This window comes from Physella acuta, unplaced genomic scaffold (assembly GCF_028476545.2).
Source record: "Physella acuta isolate Inbredline_101_S28 unplaced genomic scaffold, ASM2847654v3 ptg000882l, whole genome shotgun sequence".
NCBI lineage: Eukaryota > Metazoa > Mollusca > Gastropoda > Physidae > Physella > Physella acuta.
The window spans coordinates 104,196-110,030 of record NW_026732399.1 but is presented as its reverse complement, the minus strand read 5'-3'; the positions used below and the strand labels follow the sequence as shown (position 1 = coordinate 110,030).

Here is a 5,835-nt window from a genome sequence, read left to right as displayed (position 1 = left end):
GCAATTAAGATGTTATCCGTGAAATGGAGAGAATGCGGAACCATCAGCCCCAGAATCGAGCACAGCAAAATTAATCATTTTATTTTCATTTCAGCCTCTTTTTTTTTTTGAATGTTTTACAGTGTAATGCTTAAGGTGGGTAGAGAATCGACAGTTAATCTGTTCGAGGAGGGATGGACGGTGGGCCAACTACCTAAAAGCATTCAAAAGCCTTTTGATCCTTTTTATTTTGATAAAAAATCCTCTAAATTTTTATGTATTTAAAAACACTTAGTCAAGTCATACTTAATCAAGTCATTAGATAAAGTAGAAAATAAACTATATAAAAAACTTTTTAAAAACCACGTTTTTCATGTGTAGCAACGGACTAAAAAGGAGAAAATAAAATACTTAAAAAAAAAATTAAAAAAAAAACACGTTTTTCTTGTGGACTAAAAAGTAGAAAATAATTTTTTCTTCCGACCCTAGGGGATCTACCAATGACTGCTCGTAGATTTTGTGCTTCATCGAGCTGTGCAGGTTCTTGTGATGACTGTTCAATTGACATCAAAGGAGCCGCAAGATGCCGACCCCTGGGGTAGCTGGTTGTAGAGGATGGTTGCAATAAATAACATTTATTGCCGTGAGCCAATATGTCGGGAGCCCATTTGTCGGTAGCCAATATATCGGGAGCCCATTTCTCGGGAGCCTATATGTCGCAAGTCATTATAACGGGAGCCAATAAGTCGGCGCCCTTTTGACGGGGATATTTTGATTGGGTCGTTTTGTCGGGGTTCGATTTGACGGGTCAAATTAACGGGGCCTTTAGAAAAAAATATTCAATAAGATGAGCACAATGTAATCAAATAACACACTGTCTTAAAAATACTCGTTCTCAACTGAACAAAGAATGTTTAGACTGAATGCTTCAGCGCTTAGTAAGTAAGCTATGAGTTTAAAGATCAACTTATGTGAGGTAACTGCCCTATTAACCACACTATGTCACCTATATGTACCCTTCCTTCCTTTGTCCGAACTGCAAACAATAATCTTGACGATGTGCACTCAATTATCTACTTGATAGCTCAATATTCACAAAACACGATTACTGATCACACGATTACTCAAAAACTCGATTCAACTACTCGATCGACCTAAACTCTCAGCTACAATTAAGCATCTCTCGGTTACGTTTAAAACTCTTTTTATTTTAATTATAATGAATATTTGCTGTTACGGATCTTATAATTTAAAAAAATTCATAGAGTAAAATCATAGCTATCAAACAATATATAACTGGGACTAACTGGTGTTAAAATAAATAAACATTCAAGAACACTTTAACATGTAAACTGAGCCTATCCATAAATTGGAACGCCTTCCTTTGAAGAAGTCCACTTTGGTTTCCTCACACAACCCCTTGTGATTTTAACTAACAAACTTTTCTTCCATCCTCAAATTAACTTCTTCAGTCTTGTGGTCAAAGGAAAACAAATGTGGATATACCACGAAAGTCAAGAAAGTATTGTTTCTCTCCCTTTACTGATGTCAACAATTCATCTCCCAATGCAATATCGAATGTAGGCCCCCTATATTGTATTAGGTAACTCCATCTAATCACATATTTATTGTATCAATTGCTTTAATTATTCACCCATGTAGATACTTTTATTATTGTTTTTTACGCTTCAACAAATAAAATAAACCGGGAGTGATCTCCCCTAAACTTACTCGAAAACAACAGGGGATGACCACTCGGGATATAGACACGATTTTTAACCCATTTTAAATACTTAAACGTTTTAAGATAGAATTGAATCTCGTAGAAAAAAAGAATTGCACAAGTAGTGTACGCCAAATAAAATGTGGATAATAGTGCGTTATATTATTAGTCCTTTATAAATTTACATGAGTTTTTTGAGAAATCAGAAATAGCAAAAATTACTACTTCCAGTTAACACAAATTACTCAACATTGAACAGAAGGCAGCGAATTAGATCTTTTACTTACATGTGAAATTTCATTTATCTATCCAGTGTTTCTTCCAGACTTTTTTCTCCGGGGGGGCACTTGAAATCTCCGGGGGGGGGCGGTAAACTTTCTTCGGGGGGGCGGACACTGTTAAAAGTATATATTTTCTATATAAATTATATTAATTTCATTTCGTTCGGGGGGGGGGGGGGCGGTAAAAAATTTTCGGGGCGAAGAGATGCCTGGAAGAAACTCTGTATCTATCTGAAATAGTACTCAAGTTATAGGCTTTTGAAAATCGGAAATCGCTCAAAAGTTGATACGGATCTACGATTTTGATATAATACTTATATATGAAATTTCATTAACCTAGCTGTAACGGTACTCAAGTTATCATGTTTACACACACACACATACACACACATACACACACAGACATACGGACAAGTTTGCAAAACTAAAATATCGTTCAGGACTTTTTTTAGTAGGCCCTACTTGTTTATTTCTATTAATGGACTCTCAGGAAACATCTATAAAATCGTATTAATTATATCATAAATTGAAATCAAATAACAATCAATCATTTTTATTTTAAAATCTATATATTATGGTTACCCCCCCCCCCCCCCCCCTCCGCCCCCTCTGTGATCAAAGCTCCGCTGTGGTCAAAGCCCCGCTGTAGTCAAAACCCATATGGTCAAAGCCCATCTGTGGTCAAAGCCCCGCTTTGGACAAAGCCCCGCTTTGGACAAAGCCCCTATAGTCAAACCCCATATGGTCAAACCTCCGCTGTGGTCAAACCCCCTATGGTCAAACCCCCTATGGTCAAACCCCCTATGGTCAAAGCACCTGTGGTCAAAGTTGTTCTCAGTCATGAGTCTATGAAACCTTCAAAACTAAAACATCATTTGATTTTTTTTTCGTAGTTGCTTGTCTTTGTGAAATATATTCATTCAGATAATAGCAAAGAAGAGTTGGTATTTTAGGAAGATATCGTTTTTTTTTTTAACTGGATGAGTAAAATGCGAAAACGGCTGTGCGGTTTGTACAGATGGTGCGCCATCTATGTTTAGGTCTAAATTGGTCTTCTAGAAAACAGAAAAAGATGTAGCTCCCTAACCTGGAGACTCCTGGTAAAGTTCAACCCAAACTATAACAACCCGCTACAAACCCGTTCTCAGAAGTCACATCATCGTGGCCCATAGGTTGAGATCTATACTGCCTTTGGCCACCCGTGTTGTGGCCCAATGTGTTTGGGCCATCATGTCGAGTCAGACATGTCAAGTGGCCACAACTAAAATATTTAAATTGTTGAAAGTCAATAATAGTGATGTGCTAATCTTTAGTCAGTGATTAACACAGAAGGTTCTAGCAATGTTTACTCTAATATCAGCTCAATCCTTCTAGAAGTCATCCTCCCCAACAATTCCTGAGTTTTCAATTTTAGTTGAATGCATTTTGGAACTTCAATTAAAATCTACGTGTGTATATTTTTTTTTGCTTTGATGCGATCCACCCACCCCCTCCTCCAGGCGTGTAACGCTACAATGTCTGGTTATATTTAATTTGACAATAAGATATTTGTGAATTTTATTTAATTAAAAAATTGCAAGAAAATTAGGGAAAAGTAAATTAATCGTTTGAAAAAAAATTGATATATTCAAAAAAGTTTAAAGCTAATTAGAACGCAGTACACATTTCATTGGGAAAGTAGTAATATAATAGGATGTTATTTTTTTATGTTTCAAAATTTTAATTTACATAATTTTATATAAATCACTGTTTCGTGCAGTAATATCGATTATTTCAACCTTTATCTTATATATCGTTTTCACTCAAAAAAACATTTACTATATTAAAAAATAATTACACGAAAATCCCTTATTTAATATTAATTCTGTACCCCTTACTGAAGGGACACATTTTTTAAATACAAGGGAAATAACTTAACAAAATAGCTCAAACAAAAACGAATCGAACAACTCATAACAAAATGCACCATATTTATTACTGTTTTACTTATATGATAAATTCAATTATTCTATAGACAAAAATTTGTGAACTAGTTATGGATAAAATAAAATACAACGTGTACCATATTTTCATTTATAATTAATAAACATTAACAAACATTAGCTTTATTTTAAGAATTATTATTTAACTAATGTTAAACTATATTTTAATCACATATATCTTTGAGTTGTTTGTATATTTCTGGATCCCTTACGTAAGGGACAAATTAAATATAATAATAGGCATCGTTAGGTTTGGTGTGGAAAACATACCACTAAACATTTTATTTGTTTTATTAAGCATGATCAAAAATAATTAAATAATAGAGTACACTTGTATATTTTCGGTATTTATGTCGACTTCAGCATTTTTTCTGACATTATCTTTTAGAAACGGTATTTGCTCTTGTCTTTCTTCTTTATGCATTTTACAACAACATTTTTTTGCGGTAATGAACACGAAACTAATTTTGACAACAGACTTTAATGAGTCCAACAAATCTTCTATTTTATGTAAAATTTGGCATTTTACAATAATTGCTCAAAATCAATAAATTATGGACATTATGTTAAATATATGTACACCACACAAACCTGTTTTAATCAATTGAAGCTCTATAAACTGTAGCGCTGTTATCGAATCTGCGGAAATAACAGATTTTAAACAAAATCTGAATATTTTCTTTGGTTATTTCCCTTTTATCTGAAAATTGTTACAGCGTTTTGAGCATGCCCTTTTAACCTTTTATCCATTTGTCTCTACGCCTTTCTTGTTGATGAAATAAAGAACAAAAGTAAATGAGCTGTTCGTTACAGATTCAAGAATAATATAACACATTTGTGTTGTAACTTGTTGGCTGCTAGTAAAATTTAGTCTTATTTTTGCTTAAATAATTTGTTATTTAACTCACTAAATATAAATAACTAACCTAATCATAAACGAAGTTATTAAAACGTAACTATATTCAGATTTTTTAAGGATATTAAATAACTATAAATAACTTGGTGAAAAAAATCTATTTTAAAAAATAAAGCAATCCAAAACTAAACCAAAGTAGTACTGAAAAAAAAATACTATTCTAGTAACAAGTTTAAAAACGATAAAATTGTTTGAATGAGATTAGCGGATAATCGATGACAACCAGCTGTTTCTGTGTACTTAACACATAGCTCATACTACACGTATGTGGGGAGTGTTAAGGTTTTAGTTTTACTTTATCATATAACATCTACATAAAACAAAATCTGAGTTCAAAATAAAGCATTATAGAGGATTATCCTTAAATTTTACCTTAATTATTCAACAACGAATTCAATTAAAGTTCATGTTTTAAATCTAGATTTTATTTCGGCAAATTTTCAACAAAATCAAATGAACAATATTTGTATATGGTATTAGTGTACAAATGGAAATAAGCCTCCATAGCTCAGTGGCTAGAGCACTGGTCTTGTAAACCAGGGGTAGTGAGTTCAATCCTCACTGGGGGCTTCATCCTTTTTTTCTCATACGAATCTGATATTTGGGTGTTGCTGATTAATGTCATATTTTTTGTTAGATAGCGCGTTAAATTTAAAAAAAAGCATGCGTTGCATGCATCATATCGAATGGGTAGTAAATTGGGTTCTATTAAATCGGCCAATAATTATATGTTTTTTTCATTAACTATCTTTTCTTTTTCAATCGCCAGTTAATCAACGAAAGAACATACATAAAATACTGTACATTATTAAAACACAGTATAAGGCTCAATATCAAATGATGTATTACATGATTTGAATGGTGAAGTGTGTACAATTAATAAATACGAAGTGACTACTCGGAAAAAGATTTTTTCGGCTGGAGACAAGAAACACAATAGTTCTGCGCATGCGC

General features: G+C 33.1%; 1 non-coding gene across 1 annotated transcript; it reads left to right on the top strand.

Moving 5' to 3' along the window:
- The first annotated feature begins 5,378 nt into the window (after positions 1-5,378).
- On the top strand, positions 5,379-5,451 carry Trnat-ugu (transfer RNA threonine (anticodon UGU)). The gene has a single exon. It is a non-coding gene; the product is annotated as a tRNA-Thr (tRNA).
- Positions 5,452-5,835: the final 384 nt, after the last annotated feature.